This window comes from Labrus bergylta, chromosome 9, assembly GCF_963930695.1.
Source record: "Labrus bergylta chromosome 9, fLabBer1.1, whole genome shotgun sequence".
Classification (NCBI taxonomy): domain Eukaryota; kingdom Metazoa; phylum Chordata; class Actinopteri; order Labriformes; family Labridae; genus Labrus; species Labrus bergylta.
The window spans coordinates 14,357,320-14,383,638 of NC_089203.1; the positions used below are offsets into that span (position 1 = coordinate 14,357,320).

General features: G+C 40.0%; 1 protein-coding gene across 3 annotated transcripts in view; it reads right to left on the bottom strand.

The window, feature by feature from the left end:
* mid2 (midline 2) overlaps positions 1-26,319 on the bottom strand; it is a 131,060-nt gene that overhangs the window by 77,795 nt on the left and 26,946 nt on the right. For 2 of the 3 annotated variants that reach the window (XM_065959089.1, XM_065959087.1), the window contains exon 1: positions 7,335-7,642. The gene's annotated coding sequence lies outside the window, so the exon portion shown is untranslated. Of the gene's footprint in view, positions 1-7,334; positions 7,643-22,642; positions 22,731-26,319 lie in introns of those variants that run through there. The other variant, XM_065959088.1, reaches the window with a different exon arrangement.

A 26,319-nucleotide genomic window follows, 5' to 3' on the forward strand; every position in this document is an offset into this window, starting at 1 on the left:
GTTTGCTAAACAATAGCTGTCCAACATTGCCGGCTTTTATAAAAATAGGCGCTCCCTTGGGTGCAGTGAAACCAAAGAGAATAATTGTGAAGGTTAACAATGCCCACTGCTATATCAATATTGAACTGAACCGACGGCCTGTAGACAGAAAGAGCTCAACCCGAGGGCTTTCTGCGAGAGGTTCATGAGAACTGCTAATCATAGTAAGAGAAGATGGTTCAATTCAACGGGGCAGTTTCTGAGAACTAAATACTTTACACTATAGCCTCCTGCTCGCTCTGACTTATGATTTTATATTTAGCAGAGCATTGTAGGAGAATGTCAGATTCCTGGAGATTGCTGCAATGAGCCAACAAGAGAGTAAAATAACTGCTTTTAGAGAGAAGGTGCTCCATAAACATGCCTGCTGGGCAGATGATGAAAGCGTGTAGGCCCATGTGTCTTTACGTGAGCTCATGAGTAAGCCAAGGATATTTTTACCCCTCTTCAACCCTTATGACTTTTAGTTTTTACTCTTAGCTCTGTGTTGTTGTTAACCCTCTCCAGAATCCAACGAACATCCTTGAAACTCTAAAGCCTTTTTTCCACGCCTCCTCCTGTTTACACTACCCCTGTGATCCGTCTCTTTAGAGTTATTTCTCATTCTCCGTGCCCAATCCCATTTTTAAAAAAATTTTTTTTTATAACTACATCCTATCCTCAGCTGGCATTAGTGTGGATATGTTCATTATAGCAGGTTGCCTCTGTTAAACAGCCTGGAAATAGAGAGTGACTGATATTTATGAAACAATCTTTTAATGCAGTGATGTGTGAAGCAAGCTGCACATTTTATGCTTGTACACACCCGTCTTGTTTTATTTGCCAGACTTTTTCATGTTCAGATGGTGCATTTAAATCTGAAAATCTCTACAAACCTGACAACACCGAAGAACTAACATACTTTGATGCATAGCTACACAAGTGCACTAAACATATATGCCACTGTGTCACACCACTATTCCCCAGGCAAAGCTCCAAACCTCTGTTACCTCTGTCATCCCACAGAGAGAGGAAATGTGGTGCACTCCACCCAGCAGAGAGGCTTCTGGGGTGGGCAGCATGACAGCAGATCTGGGCCTGATCCCAGGCTGCCGGTGCCAGCAGGTGAGATCATGGGAAACACGTGCAATGCAGCAGGAGCAGACACAGGCAGCTGGCTGTTAACTAGCGTGTTGAGAGGTTGTCTGCCTGCTCAGCTCAGCTGCTGCTGTTAGGAAGGGGCGGGGAAGCTCCTCTTTTTATGTCTTGTTGATTCTTAGGGTTAAGACCCTTACGCTTTGAGGTTTTAAGCGTTTTGAACATATCAGAACAAGAGGACAAGCTCAGGAAACTACTTTTTTTTTTACTCATAGTTTGGCAAGGATAGAATTATTGGCAGTCAAAGTCCAAATCAATTGCTACATTTCACATGAAATGTAACTGATCTCAACTCATCAATAAAATATCACTTCAAAAAATCTTTAAACTTTCATCTTTCTTGTTCTACAAAAAAAAAATCTGTTTTCTCTTCCATCTGAAAAATGTCCTCTCCCACTACTTCAGACTGACATTCTGAAAATATTTAACCAATGCCATCTGATTTAAATATCACTTTTTATGCCTTCTGACTAAAACTGTGAAAAACACCCTCCACCTCTCCAAATGTTCACAGTGTGAAAGCAGCATGAAAAATAAAAGATATGTATTCGCGGCCTTTGTATTTGCCCAATTACAAGCAGTCTGGAGAGCTCCCAGCTGAGAAACTTTAAAAATGAAACCATACTCAATCAAAAACACTAAAACTGCAGCAGGAGCAATGGAAGACAATTAGGTTTTAGCTTCATAGGATTGAAATGAAAACGGACTCTGTGAGATGTAACCCAAACTCTTTGGACATCAAACCTTTACCACAGGGAAACACACAATGAAATAAGTTAAGAAGTGACACTTGGCCTATTTCATTTTTTTTTTTTTTTAGCATATTTTTGTCCTCATGTGTTTGTAATTAATGGTGGTCTCCTACCACTAAGGGCCCTATCGTACATCTGGAAAATCATTCTGGCGAAGGTGTCTTTCCTATTTTCCACCTGACACATTTGTCAATTTTACAACCAGCACTCACATTGTTTGAATAGCCAATAAACTTGCGACGCTGTTAGTCACAATGAGCGACAATCAAGCCCACAGATATTAATATACAGAATATCTATTAACCATTACACACACATTAGAGACTAATTCCTAGCAGAGAAACTATGTTAACAGCCTGTCTTTATTTGATGTTGAGCTAACAGAACATTAGTCAACATACATCCTGTCAGGGTGTCTTGAGTTTTAATTGATTATTGAGCGTAGGCCTTTATGCCTCATGTGGAAATGTTCACCAAGTCTTTTGATCATTTCATACAGTGTCCTATAATCTGTGTAATAAGCAAAGACTGTAAATATTAATAGAAGGCTGAATGACGTCACCCATCTGTTACTGCAGGGGGTTTTGGAGTCACATTGATGGTGGTCACCATGCTGGAAATGATCTCTCAACCTAACTTTCAGTCAACCTAACGACAGGCTAACCTTTGGGAGTATCACAAATTCATTCGATTTCGATTCTTGGGGTTAGCGATTCAGAATCTATTTTCGATTCAAAATGATTCTGGATTCCGGATTCAAAGTCTATTTTTTAATAAGTACATACTTCAGGATCTACTCCAGTCATCTGCGAGACTGGCTGAATTTCTTGCTGCTCCATTTGACATTCTGAGTAAGAGATCTAGCCTTAGCACTTAGCAGGGAGTGACAAATCAGCCAAAAAAAAAAAAAAAGTTTTTTGAAAGTGGTGAATCTATTTTAAAACTCACAAGATAAGAATCTCCATTTTTACATAAAACTATTTTTTACCCTCCTATAGTTGCAAGCCTCTTGACAAACCTTTACATCGCGTCTGTCTTTCAATCAGGTCAGCTACACGCCTTATTGTGAATAACTTTTATCCAAGCTAACTATGCCTCTACGCAAATTTATATCCTAAACAATGGTTCTTATCATATGATCAAGTTCAGACAGAGTACTTAGGATTTTGCTTAGAATGTGTTTTGTATATTAAGGCAATGGGAAATCGATATTCCCTTAGTTGGTCCTGCAGTGAGTTCTTGGTCCGAAGTTTTCTTCCTAAATAGATCCACAATCAATGTTTGCACCTTACACATTCGCAAGCTCAGTTTCTGCTCAGAGCAATGAGTCTGGAAAACATCCACAAAGTATCGATTGAGAATTATAGCAGGTTTTAGCAATTATAGGATTGAGATCAGATAATTATGGGGGACAAAAACACATTTGGTTTGCAGCCCTCATTGGTTAAATACTGACCAAGATGAAGGCAATTAAAGTCTATGATGTCTCCAGCAAGAGCAAATATTTATTGATAGTTGCCAGAGCAATCTTTTTTAACTTTCAACTAATACATGGTAACTTTGAATACCTCACACCATGTAAGCAAAGTCATGTAGGCTGATTTTTAGGCCATGTAGTTTCTGCATACTGTGTTGCACTCCAGATGAGCAGCTTGGTGCAGCTGTTCAGTCCTAGTCTAAACATGGGTTCAAATAGCAGAAAGGTAAAGCTGAACACCCAAAAATTACACTTTTGTTGTTTCGTTTTTCTGAGGCGGAGGATATGGTACCATGCATGACTTCTCTTTGCTGATCTACATGCAGGGGGAAATCTAACAGGGAGACAGGCTACACGTCTCTTGGCAGGGACCTTCATTGCACTCAGAGCAATGAAGAGATCAAAGGAGTGTGGAGACAAAAACAGGAGGCAATCTGTCACAGCATCCATGCATCCACACTGTGTCTGCAAAGACTCCCACACTAACTCCCTTGATCAATTCCATATCACACACAAACTCCTCTATGCTCCACATAAGTAGTCACATTGAGACTGAATACATACCTTAAGTAATCAGCACAGCCTTCACTTAACAGAATTTAACCTCCAAACTTATTACAAGTATAAAATTAGAAAAAATAGAAAATTGTTCACACCAACAAATATGAACCATGTCTTTAACAGACTAATATGAATAATATACAGACCACATCTTTTGGTTGCCAGTTATTTCAACCATTTGTGATGCATTGTTGTATTTCTTTTGTATTAAATGATTTGCAACAAGAACATGTTAAGTCTTTCCTGAAACAGTGGCTGCTTGGGGCCCAGGAAAGTCTTGTTCCACCTGTTTGACACTTCAGATTATACCTACATTCCTTTTTGCATGGTTGCAGTGCTAACAGAAGCCTGTTACAGATTCTCTGCAGATACAAAGTCACAGTTCTGCAAAATGCACTTATTGGCAGCTGCTTTATACAAATGAAAACAGCAGAAGAGAGCATTTAGTACTGTGATTATGATGACTACAATGCTTCCAGCACATCAGTTTTGTATCGATCAGAATGTCAAAGAGTAAAACTAAATAGACAAATCTAAATAATCACATTCCATCCTGCCACAGTAGCATAACACAGAAACATAACAGCATATTTTCACCAAAGCATTCCTTCGCGCATTCTTTGCCAATACAGAAGAAGTCTCCGAGCTCATTTATCGTCTGTATTTGAACAAACAATGAGGCCGAGGGTAAAAACTCAGGAGAGTACTGCTTATTAGCTGGACCTGTCTGCTCTCTCAGATGATTTATCTGAGCCGTTAGGAAGAATTTGTGCAATCGCTGTGGTCTAGAGGTGCTGCAGAATGCTCTGACACTGTGACCAATGGTTAAATATGGAGTAGAGGTCTGTGATTTTAAAACTCCAGGGGTGCAGATTCATCGCCTCTCTTTGTATGTGTGTCAGCTGCATTAAACTGACCACCTCATCTAGCACACACCTCGCAGCAGAACCGACTTCAGATTGTCCGCTTCAAAGTTTAATCAAGGTCAATGGAAGACTTTCAAAACCTTCTTTTTAATGCCACTTGGAATAAGACATACGACTTAGGTCCCCTCTGAAATGGAGATGAAAAAAGTCCTCTCAGAGCACCGGTCTGCCTAACTGGGTTTCTTTCTGAGCCTCTGAACGTTTGGACTTCATTTAAAAGTATTCAAGGTCTTTTGAGGACTTGGGTAAAGGTGAGGGAAAAGATATAAATAATGATCTTATAAATGCTTGCAGACCTCTTGATAAATCTGCTAAATGTCACTAAGAACCTCATTTAAAAATGACCAGAGGGCAATCCAATGTGTTTTTCAGACAATCAGAAACATGGGGGGGAAAGAAAGGTCAAAATGAGAGCAAATACATGTCTTTGCCGTCTCATTAACAAGCTTTTATAGTCAGATTGTTGCACTTGTGCTAAAAAGACTCAATGCAGTAATTGTAATAAGTAGTCAAACATTTTCAGGATAGCTTCCTAATTTTGCATAAAGGGAAAGGTTCTGGATACGAGTTAACCCCTTAATGTTGCACCAAGATTGCAATGTCATACCTTAAAAATGAATCTTCTTTCAATGACAACTATAACTGCTAAAAGAAACCAAGATTTAAAATTTTATCTCAGTTAACAATGTTAAATTCACCTCCCTTAACCTTTTAGATTCGATCAAACTGGACAACAATTTTGTTTGTCTTGGCGACTAGAATGAACAGGTGAAGCAAACACAACATTTGCGTTTTTGCTTTGCAATGTGCCTTGGAGCACTGACAGGGAGCAGCCCCCCACCACCACTCTTCAGAGCTAGAGAAGAGAGAAGGACTGGGAGAGCTGGAGAGGATGGAGACCGATGATTGATGCATGGGTATTTGAAGAGAGAGACAAATGAGAGACAGGAAGAGAGGGAAGATGAAAGAAAGAGAGACCACAGGAAAACAACCCTAAAGATAGACAGTGGGGAAAGAGAATGTATGGCTTTCGGATGTGTGTGGCAGCCTGGGGCACTGCCATGTCTGTTTGAGATGGAAGCGTACATGAGTGTGCTGATGTGTAATCAGCCTGATGAGGCCTGTTGTCTTATGGTTTGACAGGACATCCCTAAAGGCACTGTGGTATAAAAAAGACAGAAATAGGTAAACTACGACAGTGCACTTATAGGATGTGCACATGGCTGACTGGGTTTGAACCCTCGGTCTATATTATCATGGTTTGGCTTTGCTCTAACACTGAAAGAGTAAAGAAGGACCAAATATACAACAAACATTCCCCGATTTGAGTATAAAAAAAAAAAGCAGCAAACTGCTCGGGTTCCTCACAACAAAAGACCTTTGTCGTGAAGGCAACCCTACACATCAGCATACAGAGGCATTCAAAGCAGTCCAACAACAAGCTAATTCGCTCAACTGAGCTCAGCGGGTTCGTCACAACATGGGGGAGTTCAATGTTTGGCATTCAGCCACCCATGAGCTGAATTATGTGTACTGACACATCACCGCTCTACTGACAACTCTCTGTGCATTTCATCGTATTCTGACGGGGCATTCTTTCTTTTGGCATGAGCTTACTGCTCCACCCAGCAGCAGATCTGATTTGGACTCAGTGATCATTGCTTCAGAAAGAACATAATGAGATAGGAAAGAGATTGTCTACATCTCTTAAACATGACATGTGCACTTCTGTCAAACTTTAATTACTGTGAGACTGCAATCAGAACTGTGAGGAGCGAAAGAATGAATAAACATCTGATTAATAATAATACATTACTGGAAAAACTCTAAAAGCTTAAAGAGGTATATATATATATATATATATATATAAAAGTATATATATCTCCCAGGCATATATGGCAGTACAACATGAATCTGTGCTGAAATCATTCTAATAACAGTCAGGAAAGCTGTGCGCAGCAGAGGTTACCCAAACTTAGGTCTAGGGTTCCCCGCGGTCTTCTTATGAGAGTTACAGGGGAGAAAAAATGATTTCTCTAATTAATTACACAACAAATATTGTGCCTCCCAGGACACAAGACAGAATGCAGACCCGTTTTCCCATTCTATCATCAAATTAAATCTATATCAGTTTGGGTCCGCTTGTCTGTAGACATGAAAACACACGAGAATCCCTCTTCACACAGCAGAGTGTCTAAGTTTAAGCTTAGCCGATACCAGCAGCCGAATTCACGCATTTGTATTCAGTCCACTGAACGAAAAGCTTACAGAGAACATATCACGAAGAGCCTAATAAAAACTGAAAATAAATAAGCTTCCAGTTCCAGTTTCAATCCCCGGGCGCCTCTCACCCCGGCGCGTCTGTGCGCTGAACCCCGACACAGACAGACCAAGCCAGACACCTCTGCGCGTAGAGGGGAGGGGTCTCATTCAGTCACCTACCAGCTTTACATGCCGAACACTCTTTTCTTCTGTCATCTTGAAAAATAGCCCGAAATTAAGTTGGAAGAAAGGCAGGAAGAAGCTGATACTCTTGATGATTCCGTCTCCCCCTAAAGTGTGATCCAAACGGCGCAGCACGGCGCAGGAAAAACAATCAGCCCGGTATACGTTCAGTGTCAGTCAGCTGGCTGCACTGCTCCGCTGGCGAAAGCTCCCAGGCAAGCGGAATATTCAAGTTTGGAAAAACGAGAGGGAATGAAGCACAGTGAGAGCGAGAGAGAGAGAGAGAGAGAGAGAGAGGGGGGGGGGGAGTGAGAGAAAGGGGGAGGGAGAGAGAGAGAGAGAGTAGGCAGACAATCACAGGAAAGCGACTCCTCCTACTCCTACAATACAAAAAGCAAATCCAGCATATGGGACGCTTCAGAGAACATTACTCAAACTGTAGCCTAACATCTGTCCCTGTAACGTCATTAACAATTAAGTTAGCAAACGGACTGTACACTGATCGATGTTGGAATCAAACTTGGATATAAGGTCACACAGTGGCTGATTACAACTAGGACTTAATGAATGAAGCTAACTCGTTCCCAAAGGTCAGACTGTGAGGCCATCAAAGGTTTAACTTGCCTTAACAGAGTCAGTTAGAGCCCGTGAAGGCAGCCTTTCCAGTCCGCACAAAGACTGAATTAATCTTAATTTTCTTCTCCTGGAAAATGATGCAACCCTGGGTAATAAAGCCGGCTTCAGACATTGAAAGTCCTGCATTGCTCATTGCTATCAATAAGTAAAAAAAAAAAAATGGAGGAATAATACCATGTCCAATTGAAGAAGAAGGCCCTGAAGGAAGCAATTAGAATATTCATAGATTTAAACTTGGGGAGAAGTGTTTTTTTAATAATGGTGATATCACATTTTAATTTCCTGGATTAATTACATGGCTATGAATGTGTGTGTGTGTGTGTGTGTGTGTGTGTGTGTGTGTGTGTGTGTGTGTGTGTGTGTGTGTGTGTGTGTGTGTGTGTGTGTGTGTGTGTGTGTGTGTGTGTGTGTGTCTGTCTGTCTGTCTGTCTGGCTGTCTGTGTATTTGAGTTTGCCAACACAGTTTGTCTGTTTTTCATTGTTGCTTATTTTGCCTATTAAAATTATAACTTGTGTGCTACTGTGTGTGTGTGTGTGTGTGTGTGTGTGTGTGTGTGTGTGTGTGTGTGTGTGTGTTTTGGAGAACTTGTCCAGCAGTCTGCTCCAACATGCTGTTGCTGCTCTGTTGGCCATGCCATGCCCCTGTGTGACCTCACACTGCACGTAACACCCTTTCATGTGCATTCCTCTCTGTATTAGGTCCACATGCATTTTTGGGTGCCAACGCACAGATGTAGGAAACAGTCAGGGTGATGTAATATTGATGTTAATGTTCCACATAACTGTTTGCTTTAGGCTCCTACAAAATCAGAAAAGTGTTTTTGACATTTTAACAAACTGCTACTGTATCACTAGCGTTTAAAAGCCAAGTTCAAAGGCTCCTTTGAAGAGCTATTTCAGACAGTTACCCCCACACGAAAAATAAATTCTATTTCTGGTCATGTCAAATACCGACAGATTTTCTACTGCTATCAAAGGCAGCAGGGTTAATACTTCTATAAACCAACAGTCATTGAAGGCACCTTTAAGATAATATTGACCATTTTGACAGATCTACAAGTAGACAGAATCATAAGACGACCCCATCATTTTACTGTCAGATGTCTGACATTCTAAAGTAATATATAATAATGTAAGTCAAATGAATCTAAAGCAGTCAGAATTGGTGGCACAATAGACTGCTGTGTGCAAACAGCGGCAGACAAGGTGTGGCCTCGCGCGCAGGTGTGCTGCCAACTGTCAACAAGAGAGGCTGTGTGTCTCTTTCGCCGTACACCGTTTACTGTATTTATCTGTCTACACCATTAGCACACACAAACACAGCCTTCCCTTCTCTTGACTTGATGAATGTTTATGAATCCCTCTCTTCCTGTATGAGGCGACGTCGGGCCTCCCAGAAGAATGATTGTTCTGCTGATCAGTTCTGCACTGTTCTCATCCGTCTGTCTGCCGTGCCTGTTCTTCCACAAACGGGCTGGAAAATCTTGAAGCCACGCTTGTGTTTCCAGGCAAACAGGTGGATCTTAATTGTCGCTTACAAAAAAGGTAATGTATGTGCTACCCTGGAAAGACATTTAAATGTTCAAATATTGAGATTGTTCAACCAAAGACTAATGACGTGCCTTTTGTCCTGAAGTACAGAACATCCTTTCTAATGTTATGATTTCTCCACACTCTCTCTATAATGATATCCAACGCGTTTTCTTGATGTAGAGAGAACGCTCTTCCTTTTGGTATGGCCAAGCTACGCATGATAAGTAAGCTTGAATTCCCAGAGGGTATATTCAGAATTATAAAAGGTCTATTAGACTAATCCTGATAGAGTGATCGGCTGATTGAGATCCGGTATCCAGCCTCTGGCATCCATCATCGCCGTCAGTCTAATATACTCTCTGACCATGTAGACATCTTGAATTTGAATCTGGCAATCATCTTCACTGAATGCAGCTTCAGCATCCAGCACTCTGAATGAACTCAGTAATTTGTGGGTTCGACTGATGTATGATAACTCAGGGGCAGGAGAAACCAATCAAACTGTTCTGTGATTGGTTGGACGTCTGCTAATGATATTTTGAAAGGAGCCACTTAAGTTCTTTTTTTCTGTCTCTTTCTTGCTGTTGCAGTAGTAGCTGTCTTACTCCATACTCCCGCGTGATATCAGCTATTACATGATGATAAACATTTCCCAATACTTGTAGCATTTTTTTTTTTTTTTTAACAAATCAGAGCCTGCAAACTAGTTCGAGCAATCAACTCAAATATGCCGTTACACTATAACATGACGTGTTCTTGTTTTGAAAATGTGCATCCTACACACTATAATGATATTGGACGTGTTTTGATTTAGTCTGTGCTGTGCTTTTTCTTTTGAATACATGTATTGTTGAGTTTGTTTGTTTTGTAATGTTTTTCAGGTATTTTCTGTTGTTTTAAAAAAAAAAAGTATTTCAAAGGTCGGGAAGTACATTGTAAATATGGGGTATGACATTGACCTACATTATATAAAAAATTAACATTAAAAACAAGATATTAAAGGTTGCCCTTGAAAACAAAAGACATGATGAAAAGTGTGATGAATTCTCATGAAAGACAAAAGGCTTTTGACAGAATGAGGACATGCTGGGGGACGGGGGCGGCTGTGGACAGTAAACACACGGGCCGCTTGAGACGTGGACCCTGCTCTTGTGCTGCTGTTGCCCAGCGTGGGGCATATTACATATCAAATTACCATCAGCACCAGCACTTAACAATGTTCGAGTGTGAGAGTGTCTTACATTCACACAGACACACTTAGGACTTGCATGACAAATCACCCACGCCAACCAAACAGTGTGTGTCCAGAGGAAATGCATCAGCTCCTCTTTTCCTCTTTCCTCTCCAAGACCTCTGCCCACAGCTCATCAGGGACTTATTGTGCAGCAGTAGTATGTGTGTAAGTGTGTGTGTGTGTAAGTGTGTATTTTGCTACAACGCAAATCTTAATGTCTACAAAAAAAAAAAAATCCAGTGTCATTAATATTCTCCTTCTACGCCTGTTTTTTTACTGCTCTGTAACTGTGGGCATCTTTTTAGATTCTCTTTGAATACAATCATTCATTGTTAAGCGAACCAGACGGCTTAGAGATGAAATTGGACACCATTTTGAACTGCTTCTCTTTCACCCTCTAACAACAAAGAAACCAGTTATCTCGGAGCACTTCGCAGAGCACCGCAATAAAAGCCGTGCAACAAAAATAAGTGATGCATATTCCTCCATTTTTGGAGTAGTAGCAAAACCCCTTTTTATCAGGGTAGTTAAGGGTGACATCACAGGGCCATCATTTCCTTCACTTGAAATTGATAACCTTGTAATCAGATCAATACAAGGCTCAGAGGCCGTAAACAAACAAGTTGCCGGTAGTGACATCGGTCCATCACATTTCCATTAGTCTCGCCACCTCACATCTATGATTTTTCGCCAACACATTCAGGCTGCAGAATTTCTGTTTCCACTGCCAAATAAATGGACAAAAAAAACAACAATTCTTATGTCAAACAGCAACAACACTTGTGTTTTTTGTTGTTAATGACAAAAAGGATTTTGACCTTTATAGAATTTCTGTAGCTCTTTGAAGTCACATTAAACATACAGCCCTGCCTGCTTGGTTATAATGACTGTAAACATTCTACTGCAGCTTTAAGTGCTTAAATTGGCAGCTCTGTTACTGCAGACATACTGCTTTAAGTCAAATGGCTGAATCCAATACAGTTGTGCTTCCTCCAGGATGTATTCTGACACAGATATTGAAGGGCTGTTCATCTGTGCACACAGTGAACAGGTCAGCTCTGTGTCACATGGGTGGCTGGATCAGATCTATAGTAGATTGAAGCTGGCAGTGCAGACCAAACTGAAGACATGGTGATCCCAGTCTGATGAAATACCCCTGTGGTCTTTGCATTGCATGTGTGTGTACTGTAAGTGTGCATGTGTGCTCAGCAGAGGGAATACCCAGACTTTCTTATCAGAATCCCAATGCCTTCTTCACCCTCTGGCTCCACACAGAGACAGGATGGAGCCGAACACAGGCTGTCCACGGACTCAGAGCCAAATCCAGGGAGTGATGACTTTGTTCTTTTGTATCAGCAGAAAGATAAGAAAAAGTGGACAAAAAAATTAACATAAAAAGTGTACTTTTACCTGTTCACACACTCTTTCTAAAGTAATTTAGATGGACTTAGTTTTGATCGCACTGCAACAAAGTTATGCCATTTCCACGCCTACAATGTATCTGAAACAGCTTTATTGGTGTCAAGTGTGTGATTTCACATTGAGCTAAGGCATTGGGGAAGCACAAGAGGCACAGTATGTAAACACACAGTGCAGGAGCTCCACATACACAAACACTCGGCATACACACAAATATCGTTCACGCAACGCTAATCCACAACCGTCGTCTTTCTCCCATTATGCCTCTGTTACAACCTTGGATGGCAGATCACGGGTGGAACAACTTCGCCTCACCATTCAGCCTTCGTGCGTTTCACATTGTAGACGAGGAGTACCAGGAGAGTAAACATCCCGGTTTGAACTGGCAATGTGTTTGCGCCAAGTGTTAGCACAAAACCTATTTGTGATGTAAGATAGACTTAAAACAAGCATTGATAAGATTTATTTCACCTTTGCAGCCGACAGTTATAAAAACTTTTAAGGGCTTTTCACACTTTGGAGCAGCTGTGGATCAGTGGAAGAGTCGGTCTTCTCTCATTAGAAAGGTTGGGGGTTTGATCCCCTGCTCCTACAGTCACATATCATATATTTATGGGCAACACACAGACCCCCTCTCCCCCCTGCTTTTCCAGCAGTGTGTGAATTGGTACAAGTAGAATTGCGTTGATGAGGAGTCCAGATCTTTACAAAGCAGCCTCTTCCATCAGTGTGAATGTGCTGTGAATGGGTGTCAAAGACTACAAGGCCAAGTCCAATTCCCATTTTCACTATTTGTCATAGTTGAACTGCAGATTTAGCCTCTAATGTTACATAATACTGGGACATTAAAGAAACTGGATACAGTAAGGCGCCTCAGAGCACCTCATTAGGATTAAATGAATAAATTAATGTAAAAGCAATTTTCCAAATACAAAGTTTAAAGTGTGATAGAGACTTGAACGTGACACAAAAAGTCAAGCTTTGGGAGTAAAATGTCCAAGAATATTTGATTGTATGTAGCTGATATATTCTAGAAACATCCTCTTATCATAATGCATCAAAATTCTGCCACAGGGCAAATACAAAGAAGAAGAAAGAACACTGTAGCAATTAAAGAGTAGTTATAAAATGTAAATAGAAAATGATGGTGATGCTCCTCTGTTAAAAGAATGAAAAACATAAATCCAGCTCTTAGAATATAACACTAGAACATCCAACACCACACACTCTCTTTGTCAGCCAATTCAATGTTTGAGGACAACACTGTTCTACTTATGTAACATCATCTAGTGGGTCTTTATATTAACATGAAATTCTGAAACCTTTAAAAGGGGAACTGGAGACAAATCCAGCTTTAACAACTTATTTTAATGATGTCTTTTTGTTGTTGTTTTCTTTTCTGATTGAGTAGCTGCCCACTTGTAAACACACAGCATCTCATCAGCTGTCACTCTCTGTAGGATCACACGATTTCTATTTTCATCTAATGAGGCAACACGTTGACCTATGGTATACTCTATAGCACAAGTAGCATGAAAAGACCAGGATGTGTCACAGTTAGCAGACAGCTTTGTTTCTAGGAGACGTGTGTGCGTTAGTTTGAAATACAGCCAAGCATGGACACGCACACGCACACGCACACGCACACGCACACACACACACACACACAAAGTTCTTCTCAGTCAGTGAGTCCCACACTGCAGCTCCATTACTCTGCTGCTTGTGTATGTCACTGACCCATTAATGTTATGTATCTTACTTTACAATGCCCTAATGAACTGCAGAGGTGGATTTAAAAAGGCTCACAGAAAAAATTGTGTAAAGCCAATACATTAGAAGAAATCCATTAATGTTTGAACCAGACTTCAGAGGCAAGGGAGAGGACAAGATGTGGGAGTTTACTAGCACAGCACTAATGTATTTAATCCAAGCCAAGGAATTTTACCGACCTCTTACTTGTCATTATGATTTGAACATTTAATCCAGATCGCAGGTTTCATTTCTTGAACAGACTAAGTTTAATAACCCATGAAAATAATAGACCGTAAACTGTCCAAAAGCACAAGCTTCAACAATTTTTTATTTTACAGGCTCTTTAAAGGACACAAATATTATAATAAATTGATATCCACATGAGTTCTACAAAGATGTAAATGTAACATGAGAAGCTTTTTTTTACATTCTTTTAACTTAAATTCTACTTTGACTTGGGCACCGGTAGCCTATGGGGTTAGTATCCATGTACGGAGGCATAGTCATCCATGCGGGCGGCCCTCGTTGGAATCAGACCTGTGACTCCTTTTCCAGCATGTCAATCCCATCTATATTTCTCCCCAATTTCTAAGTCTATCCACTGTCCTATCTTTAAAAAAAAAGGCATGAAAAGCCCCAAAATAAGCCTTAAAAAATGGAAATTGACAAATATTACATAGGTTACTTAATTTCCTCAAGAAGATTACAAAATATACTCCCTGTCAAGTTTGAGAGTCATAGCAGGTTTCAAAGTTTCTCTGTGCGCATTACTTAGCATTTGTAAATAAAACAGATATGGCAAGTTATTACAAATTAAGTACCTGATATCACATCCCATGGGTACCAAATAATTCATTCAGGGTTACTGGCATGTGTAAACTCATTCTTCTTATCTCTATCACAGCGGATCAATACAACAGTCCTGCTATAAGCACTTATTTCATTTCCCCCTGTTGCAATGACCTTCTGCTCTGCAGGATTGGCTGTTTCAGCCTGGCATCTTGCACATTGTATTAGTTGTAACATTAACATAATTTTCTCCCCGTGTGATTAGTGTGTCTTTGTAAACTTGAGGGGTTCTCTGGTTCTCAGGCTATCAACTGACACAAAGACAAGCTGCTCCGGGGACAGTTTCAGTGGAAAATGACAGGAAGAGGAGGACACACAAAACATTCCCAAGTGAATGTTTATTACATAACACACAATGCATTACAACTGCAGTCAAACGCAGAACAATAAAAAGCAATGAGATTGACGGATTATGTATGAGACCATCAGCTGAGCTGACACAATCATATCTGACAGTGCAGTGTTGGAATTAAAACCTTGTTGGTGTAGAGTGGATAACATTACTGATGGATTGTGAACAAAGCGTGTAAATATCCACACAGCCACTGAAGCAAAAAGCAGCCGACAGAAGTAGGAAAGATAGTGAGCCTGAGAGGAGGACGGGAGACAGAATAAGCAAAAAGACGGAGGAGGCATATCTACAAAATATGGGTCAGGCAGAGAGAAAGACAGAAAGAGCTCAGTGTAAAGCAGAAAGTGTAAACATGCACAGGCCTAGTGTATTAATCCCTCGTCCTGATGGGCTTCTGATCTTAATTAATAGAAAAGAGGAAGAGGACAAACAAGTAAGTAGGAGGGAGAGATAGTAGGATTCACAAGATGCATCAAAAGATAGAATGAGTGCCCTATAGAGCAGAATTAATGAGAGATTAAGAGTTGTATGGAGCAGGATTAAAAAACAATAAAGACTTTTCAGTGTATTTTATTCTACGAGCTTTGCAGCATTCGTTCACAATAAGCAGAGGGAAAAAGTATCCACAGCATTTGAATAGACAGCTTATGTCTTGTATACATTATTGAATAAATAATTATAATACCTCTTACATAACAACTTTGAATGTAAGACTACAGTAAGGACATGTACTGTGTTGTTAGCATGTATGGAGCAAAACAGATTTTTGAGAAACAATGTCCAAGATTGTACCAATAAATGCATATTTTAAAATTTAAGATCAAAATAAAGTCCTGTTAAGATGCTCAAAGGGATTTCTCTGAAACAACACTTTGACTCCATGAAAGAGGTCAACTTTATCGGTGCACATAAGTCTCAGAAAGAATTTAAAGTGATGTTCACAAATAATTTCAAAGCCGAGTTGTGTTGTGCATGTACATATCTAAATGTGTAAAAACGTGTAAAAATCTAAAACATATTTGTGCAGGAGTTCAAAAGTGTTTTGCACACAGATATATATTATATTATTATACAGATGATATTCACGTGTGTGCTGTTACATGTTGAATATTTCATTTATTTCTAATAAAAATATGTGCAGGAATATTTTCAACATTGAGGTTTAACGTGAAAAAGTAATCCAACGGTTGTAACTGGTTCGTTCAGGGTCACATCCAAAGATGGAAAATCTGTCTGTTGTCTCTCAAACATTGTAAAACTCACTCAAAGCTCAAAGTATTTATCTCCCTCATTTGCCCCCACAAAAGTTATCAACTTATCAGTTTATGTAAACCATTATCACCTTTACTTTACTACACGGCTTGAGCCAAGAATTACACACTGTCAGCTGGATTAGCATGTCAAAGTGAATTTAGTGGAATTTTCATATTTCATCCAGTAGGAAGAGAACTGCAGGTAAGAAAGCATTAACTGTACGATACAGTAGTGGTGGTAGTTAAATGATGATTTATGCGTGCTTAAGACCCAAAGGATGAGCAACTGAAAACCCTCATAATCTCTCTCTACATTCATTATTCATACCCTTCACTGATTGCATGCCCTGCTCACTTTCTGTAATTTCATAATTCTTGGTTCAGAAGCAAATGACCTCATGTTTTTTTAAAGACAAGGCAGTCAATTCTGGGTTTTCTTCTGACACACACATGACGCTGAATGTGAGTTCATCTTGTGTGAAAAGCCGATAATAATTTCAAAGGCGAGCTGAACATTTAGCTTTTGTACAGATGCGACCCTATTTACCTAGAATGGAGGGAATGTTAAAGGAAGTTAAGGTTAAATGACCTGGGGCTCCTTGGTAGATAGTGTGAGGATGAACAAAGACTGTCAAAAACAATTATTCTGCAAATGAACTGCCAATCTGTCTCGACGAGCCAAATGAGGCCAAAAGCCTGTTGGTAGAATGTTGTTTAAATGCACAAGTACCATGTGTACAAGTAGCGAGGCTAAAGTATGTTTATTTTGGTTCCTTCTGTTCCCTGACTGACTAAACAATATTTTAAACCCATGTATTCCCCTGGCACTTCCTATACAATTTTCCAACTCAAATTGATGCAGTGATAAGTTTCCCTAAACATGTTAACCCCTTAGATATTCAGTTATATTGCACCGCAAAAAAGAAAGGGTTCAACGACGCTTTATGACACTGTTGAGGATGATGAGCAGAGCGACTGATAACACTTTATAGTTTCAAACTTTAAAAGTAAAAGACGGTAGCACTTAATAACAGATAGATCAACGATATACCATGGCATGGCTCACCTCAGCCTTTCTTAAGTTTGTTAGATTTTATGTCATTTATGGCCATTTACATCCAGCCAATTGCAACCGGACTGATTTGGGCTGGAGCTCCATGAGAACTCCCTCTGGAAATCAAGACTTCTCTTAATATTTGACAAGGTCTGGCTAATAGAGGTCATGTTTTGCAGACAAAGATGTGTGTTACAATAGAGTCCTTTTGATCCCCGTCTATTCACTTCAAACTGTTACAGCAGCAGAGCTTGTTTAAAAGAATCTCATTGGACTTTGGCTGACCTTTGAAAGCACATTTCAAACCCAGACATTACCCCGGCGTAGAAAATGTACCTTGATATCTTTTTTTTTTTTTTTTAAATGAGGAGAAAATTTACTAAAAAATTAAATAAACTGCTCCCAGTTATTGGGTGCAGGCCAATAAAGCAGTGGAATTTCACACTTGGGATATTTCCTCATACAGTCTGAGCAGAGACCATGAAATAGCCTATAAAGGTGTTGTCAAAACACAGACTCGGGCCGCTCTAAAACCTGCATGCCGTCTTGTTAAAGTGCTGTTAAGCTGAATGTAGCTACGTCCAGTGACAGCCTGGCTTTGGGTGTTGCCAAAAAAGTCTGGAGCCTTGTTCTCCTGCCCTTGCTTGTCTTTTACTCTATAAAATGCTGACCACTGACTCACTTTTTTTCTCATATCTATGCATTAACATACAGTAGCTCAGCCCCTTTGCTCTTTTCCTGCTGATGCCCTGATTCAGGAGTTCATTAATGTCTTTCCATCTCTCCCTCCTCTGCAGATCTTCCTCCTATCGTCCAGTTCATCTCTGATTCCCTCTCTCCTCTTTCCCTCTTTTCCCCGTTCCTCTCCCCTCTCCTCCTCCTCATCACTCAGAGAAACAGCAGAGCTCTTCATCAGGCACACGTCAGGCATCTGTCAGAGTCCAGGCCCGTCTCGGCGTGATTGATTTTTTGCCCACCTGCGTCTTTGGTAATGACCGACTGTCAGTTGTTTTACTGCCCGCCCTTCCCGCCCTGCCTCCCCTCAGTAGCTCCTGTCATTGCAGCATCCAGAGGCTAAATCTCTCCACTCACAGACCTACAGTGCATTATCTAGCTTGTCTTCTGATGAGATTTATGTCAGTATACCACAGAGCCAGATTCTCCTCCTTCCAAATCACAGAGGAGAATGCGACCAAGGATGGTTATTTAAAAGAAAAATGTTTGTAGTCTAACAAATGAAATATCTCTTGCACACTTAAAAGTTTTCAAATATTCCAAAGCAATGAATTTTGTGACAGCAGATACTAAACGTCTGTTTGGACTTGCTGTGTTTTGATTTGGTCTAGTAACAGCTTGTATAACAGTTTAGAGGCTGAGGCAGCAGACTATTTTAAGGCGAATGAAATGCTAAATCTGGAGCTCTGCAATATAGAGGAGCGTTGGCAGGATATATTTCCTGTGTGGAAAGCAAATATCATTTCTCGTAGGATCTCACCTCGTCCCAGTTATATGTTTTAAAAAAAATCAAATTAAAAAATGTATCCAAAAACAAAACTCTATGATTATCCAACAGCAACTCCACCAAATCTTGGTAGAACATAAGGACCCCCTTGAAAATGAGATGATGCATCTCAAGGGGCTATCCTTGAAATAAATTACAATTTTTTTTTCTATAATCAGACTTCTCTTTAACGAAGTCAGAAATAATCTGCTTTTTGAACTCTATCTTTGCCTCCATACACCCTATGTATACAGGCTTTGCTCCTCCAAGCGGGCGGCCCAGGTTCGAATCCCACCTGTGGCTCCTTACCCACATGTCATTCCCTACTCTCTCTCCCTGCTTTCTGACACTATCCACTGTCCTGTCTCTCCATTAAAAGGCACAAAAAAGCCGAAAAATAAATCTTCAAAAAAAAAAAAAAAAAGAGAGAAAATTGCGACTATATTTGCAAATTGATGAAACAAATCTAGACTTATGATATACAATGATATGAATCTTGTTTTCATTAGGCAATGAAACTTGAAAAGCCATTTCAAATCCACCTGAAGGAACTGAAGGAGTTAACTGGATTGTGTTGAAGGCAACAGCTGTTGTCTCCTGGTCTGAGTTCAGACCTTCCGGACATGTTTTGGAAACGTGTCAGAAAGCCTTTCAAAAACCTCTTCATGTCCCTTGGCGGCCTCAAGAACGAGTTAAGATGTATGAGAGGAGCTTCAAACTGGGAGCAAAGTGAAAGCATGGGCACAGCACTTCCCCTGGATGCACTCACCTGGATATTAAGAGTGTCTATCCTCTGCAAAATACCAGGTGCAACTTCCAGATCTGGAGCAAGACCTCAAAATCTCAATCTCTGTTCTCTATTCACTACCCTCCTTCTCTCCTTCCTTTGCCCTTCTTCTCTCCATCTGCCTGGCAGGGACAAGCGAGTGCCCACAGAGAGAAGGGATGCAGCAGAAGGCATCTTTGAAAGAGAACTCTGGCTGCAAACCTTTCATCTCATGCTCTACCTGGCCAAGGCAGACTGCAGGATGGCTCTGCTGTCATAAGCATCCACCAGAGGAGGGAGGGAGGCGGGATGAGACAAGACAAGAGGAAGGGTAATAAAATTGCAATGAGCAGGGGAAAGGAAAATGAGCAAAAAAAAAGGCCCCTAGTATTAATAATCTATTTATGCTTTTGCCACCCCAGCCCCCCAAAAAGAGGGAGTAAATGAAGATGAGTGGGAGACAGAGATCAGACGGAGGAAAAGCTGGAGAGCAGAGGAGTGGGAAGCAGAAGTGGAGCAGAAGATGAGAGACGGAGAGACTCTTGTGGCTCATGAAGTAGAGCCAATTTACAAAGCTCCTGCTGATACAGATACATGGGGCTCCTGCTTTCACCTAAAATATGTCCAACAGAAAAATCAGAGAAAAATTTGCCTAATTCTTCCTTAAAGTGGAATTTCTGCTGTTCTTATATAAACGTTGCAACACAACAAGGCAAAAAAAAAAAATAGAGGTTTACATGCTAAAACATTCTACGAAGAGATTTCTGGTTACATGCATGAAAAGTTCCAACCGAGCAGGAGTTGAATGTGAAAGGACTTTAAACAATATGCAAAAGCAAGAAAATGATAGCCTTTCATTCATCAAAGGCGAGACTCCATGCTGCTTAGAACATCACAACTTTGGCAGTATTACTGTGTACTTGATCTCAGCAGGCCACTTGGCCTATTGCATCTGCTGCCGAGTGCGTTTCCTTGACAGGCAAAGACTGAGCACTTGAAGAGTGTATGATGGGCCTCGACAGGAGGCCAGCAGTGAGGGAAGAAAGTTAATGTGTGTCTGTATTTCTGAGTGCTTTTGTGTGTTAAACCCGCTCTAAAAACAGGCCACATGCTACTTTTGGTAAGGCTCGTAATAACTCAAAAGCCTCCCATCGACAGGCCCTGTCTATAGCCGTGAAGGACTGCGGGTTTGACAAATGGATTCTCTCACAGCTTTATGTATATCTACGAGGGTTCTGCATGGGAAAATAAGGAAGAAATGCTGCAGGGCTGATTGTGAGTCAAAAATGCCACGTCTGGGTACACAGATGAGGATCATTATCAAGGCAGAAGGTGTGTTTAAGGCTGACAAAATGTTGTTTATCTTAGTCACAGCCAGCCCTCTCAATTGTCTGTATGAGACACAAAAAAAAAAGAAAAGACTAATGGAAATGCATCTTCTAAGTCAGCATGTATTTAAAGTGTAATCTTTCCCTGAGAGGCCATCATTAAAAAACAACAATGCTTGCCAAAAGCACAAGCCCAATTTCAATGGCATTCAAATGAGCCTCAATCTAGCCTCTCTTTTCTCTCCGTCCCTCCTCCCTTGTCTTTGTATCAAAAACAACCTTGATCAAGTTCATATTAGAAGTAAATGCAACCCATCAAAGACAAACATTGTAACTATGGGAACCAAACCTCTTGTTCATAAGAAAAATAGATGTGTTTTTTTTGGGGGGGATCTGAAGCCCTCCATTAAGCCTGTCAAGCCTTAGGGAGACAACTGCTCAATAGAAAGCATACCACTTAGAATCAATGTTGAATGAATGAACTAACATTACGTCTATTAAAGATCCCCTCTAATGGGATGAGACACAAGTCAATAAAGCTCGTACCACCTGAAAAACTCATAAGGCTGCATCTGTAAGCTGCACCATACTAATGAGACAATGTGTCTGCCTGGGGAATAAAGTGAGTCTCTGCAATAAAAATCTTTTGACCCACTTTTGGAAAATGGAATATTTTCTTTCTCGAAATGAACTGTGCAAGGAAAAGTCTTGCTATTAGGGTATGCTAACAATTCATTCCATTATAAACTATTCTTTAACGTTAAAGGAGTGCAAATTGAAGTGCACATGCAGCCTGTATGTCAATGTTATCTTTCCGCACAAATACAGGGAGCTTTTAAGAGCCATAGTGCTCATCCACCAGAGGAGGTTAAGTTATTCAAGCCCCAGTCAGAAGGATATACACTTGGAAAAGCAGTCTTAAAAGCCAAGAGGCTGACGTGGCAGTGGACCTCAGCCATGCAATCCAACAAGTGCATTATGTCTCTGCTCAGTGGAGGGGCTGAGATGGCTGTGCGGCTTCACATGAGCCAAATATTATCAGCTGCAGGTGACAATGGAGGCAGTTAATGGCCATCATAAACATATCTAGCCAACACTACAGAGCTGTTAGTTAGCATTACATTCATAGTTTTACGAATATATGGACATCCAATCTAACAATGCATATGAATTTTTGACAGCTAATATGGTTTGAATATGATAGGAATGTGTATTTCACCATTCATTGACCACTTTTCAGATGGAAATCTTGCGTTCTCTGATTCAACACTTTGCTCACATCTACAACTGTTGAGTGTGGAGCTGAGGTGATGTCGAGTGTCATGTAGAAAAAAAGGATCACAACCTAAAAGGGCATCTGATGCTGTTTTGGAAATGAAGATCTCACATCGGCATCCTCTTATAGAGAGAATGCTTTTTTTCGGCCAAAACATAAAAGAAAAGCTAGCTTAGTTATAAATTATTAAAAACTTTTTGGTCAACGGTCTCCCACTTGGCAGAGAGGTGCTGACAGAGATGTGAGATGGGGTTATAGTGGGAGAATCAGGATCCTGCAGAGTGGAGTTAAAAATAGAGCATGAAGTGGAGGAAGGGGAGGGAGAAGAGGAGAGGAGGGGGAGGGGACTTACCTGTGGGCTTGGAGGCAGCCTAGTAAGCACTGAGCTGGCACCACTATGGACGACAACAGGCTGGTGAGCGAGACGGAGCGAGCGTGACCTAGAGAGATGAGGAGAGAGACAGACAGAGAGAGAAAGAGAGAGAGAGAGGTTGAGAGAGAGAGAGAGAAGTAGGAAAGGGACAAATGAGAGCAAAAGGAGAAAAAATGTTAAAATCCAGACAAGTCATAATGAACCCAAATTGAAAGGGAAGGGGGTGATAATGAGAAAACAAGTCAGCTTACCATGAAGCCCCATGTTTGAATATAAACAGACCATTATTTCACAGTAGGCTGCGGATGGGGGCAATGATTAGCAACAATAAGGGACAGATTCACTAGTTGAACGGAAAAATGTGTCATATACTCACAAACGCTCACTAACTTGGTGTAATAATATACAGTCCTGAGTTGGGGTTTGCATGAATAACTCTTCATCAGAAGACGCTTTTGCTTTTGTATGTCATAAAGAGATGTCAGTATTAATTTCATGCTGTTTCATAAACAGCTAAAACACTCTGGAACTTGAATAGATTAAGCATATTTCATTTTTGGAGACATGGATAGTAAATAATTCAAGTTTGTGTGTGTGTGTGTGTGTGTGTGTGTGTGTGTGTGTGTGTGTGTGTGTGTGTGTGTGTGTGTGTGTGTGTGTGTGTGTGTGTGTGTGTGTGTGTGTGTGTGTGTGTGTGTGTGTGTGTGTGTGTGTGTGTGTGTGCATACAGTAAACTGCATGCCCTCTTGCCCCAATTGGACTGTCCTTGTAAACGTACAAACACACCTGTAGCCCTGTCACTTTCCACTAATGATTGTATTTAATTTAAGTTAAAGAGTGATCTTATAGACACAGCCATACATGTCCTCACATTCTTTTTATTTACATTTGTATTTATGTTATAGTTTTGGTTGACTTATTGACTTTTCTGTTTTTGGATCCTTGCGCCCATTTAGCAGTCAATTTGATTATTCTGGGATCAATATAACAACCTGCTCATGTATATTTAAAAATGGTGAACATAGTTTAGACTTCTGAAACCAACATGAGTCACCATAACTAAAAAAAAGAAAAAGAGAAGAAACCAATATTTCATCATAACAATCAATTCAGCCATCAGTTGAGAAGAATCCTTCAAAACACCATTTTCAGAAAACTCAAGGTAAATCCTTCAATGTTTTATAAAATTGCTCAGATTTTGTATCAGGAATAACAGCATTTCAAGTGACATCATGCCGCAGAGAGGCTTCGGTGGAACAACAGAAGAAAGCCAAACAGAGGGAAAAGGAGGCAGACAGAAGAAGCTCCATTATGGACAATCAGTGCATTGTTTACTCGAGGGCCAGCCAGGTACATTTTTGTCAAAGTGAAATCATTTGAGAAAACAGAACATATCATTTGGTTCCTAATAAACTATTGTTCCCAACTGGTTCACCAGGGATTGAAATGAGTCATCAACAACTGACAGAGAGGAACACTTGTGTCGAGCAGACATACAGAGAATACCTCCAGACTGTAACAAATCAATCCCTGGAGAATGTGGGTTTGTAGTTAGCAGCAACAACTTAGAGCGTTTTGCCACACTTGGGCTTTTTGATGCTGGTGAAGAAGTATAGATATATCAGTATTTATTAGTAAATTACTTGTTTTCTGTTAAAGCCTTTTTTTTATTTTTATAAAACCAACTAAATGACCTGAATGAAGTACATAACAAAAGAGGAAAAGTTATAACAATTGTGAGGTACATCAAAATGTTCCTGCTTGTGTAGAATGTATTTCCTGATTCACAGCAATCTGAATTGAATGCAGAGTTCTGACCTGATTTCACTGTACCTGTGTCACTAAAATGATGAGAAGCCAAGCTGAGCACAATTGAGTGATCACTTAATTCACATCTTTTTAATTAGGGTCTATTTGCTGCACACTGATAATGAACTATGGGTATAAATCACTCAGAAAACATTGTTTAATTTCCAATACAGCTCATTACTTTGGATATAAACTCCATGTGCTAACAAAACCACGGTTAATTGTGAACTCAGCAGCTTGCTTGTTGCCAATCTCTCCACCTTTGTCATCCAGCATCATTGTCTCTAAATCACTGATGTGCATCAATTGGACATCATTTACTGTTATAGCCGTCCAATAACAAAGAAAAATTATGAGTGGAAAACAGATCTGTCAATGGATTACAAAGAGGGGAAAGAGGGGAAAGAGGGGAAGCAACTTTACAGCATCTGAGAATTCCAAGTCAACAGAGAAAGAAAGAGAGAGAGAAAGAAATGTAAATCTCAAATTGACTTTAAATACATTTTGTAGTAAGTAACTGCTCAATAGAAAGCTAATAACCTTGAGTAGTAAGGTTGTAAGAAAGACAAGCCTCAAACTCATTCCAGAGTTATTGAGAAAGTAGTAAATCTACTACCATTTCCAATAAGCTCTATATTCATTGGTATTAAAAATCTAAAGTTTCAAGAGGTCTACACTCAAGAAGTCTTTATGATAAATAATCAGTGGCTCTGCATAAAAGCACAATTTGTTTCTTACACTCGATGTTAGTATCAGACTATGTTACTTGGGATTAGTGTTAATACCAGCATGCATTAACCATCTGCTACTGCTAAATAATGCTGAGCATGGTCTAGTTGAGCTTTAATATCTATAAGCATATGTACAAAGAAAATAAATCAACAAGCTAATTTTCTAATAACTTGAAGCCATTGCACAGACATGGATAAGACACATACTATATGTTTCTGTACACAGTACCTTGTGATTTTTGGTATTGCATTTTTTTTCTTCATTTTAAATTTTAACATAACTGCATCAAAAGACCTTTAAAGTTCAAGTTCAAATCAAAATCGAAACACCTGACACTTTAATTAAATACTTTGACTGTTAAAACTTGCATTTCTAAGCAGTGTATGATGAAAACATTTCATAACTAGCCATTTGAAGACAATGGAAGGTTCTGCTTTATTAAACTTGTTAGAGGGATACTTATTTACTGATTTGAGAAACACCCCTTTACCTCCTTCAATGCATTAAAATGAAAGCCCATCTTGAGACAATGATGACTGAGATGCCAGTTTGTTGAATAAATACATATAAATACATATATTTAGATCTCTCAGCATGTTCCCAAACTGCTGGAAAATAGTCATGTTGAAACTTCAGGAGTCAGGAGTTAGTATGTTGGAAAGAATTGGATTGAAATTGCCCCCACAGCAATGTCAGAACTGGACAAAAGCTAAACTGCTTGGTTCTGCAACGGGAGGAAAATGATTATGAAAATGATCATGGTGATTTTCATCCATTCAGACATTTCTTGCAATGTCAGCAGATTAGGAGAGTAGACCAGACATTTCTCTTCCCAAAAACATCTTGCAGCTCCTCCTGGGGGATTCTTAAACTTTCTTAAATCAGATGAGATATATAATTCCTTAGGCATGTTCGAGTAATGCTTTGGGATCTCTTAGCAGTTGGACGTGCCAAGAAAACTTCCAAAGACTTCCCAGGAGGGGTCTTTATCCGAAACCCAAACCACCTAAACTAACTTCTTTCAAGGAAGGAGCAGTGGTTAAACTCTCTGAGCTCTGAAGTCACTCAGCTTGTCGTGTCAGCTTGTTAAATCTCAGTCTTTCGGTCAATGTTTA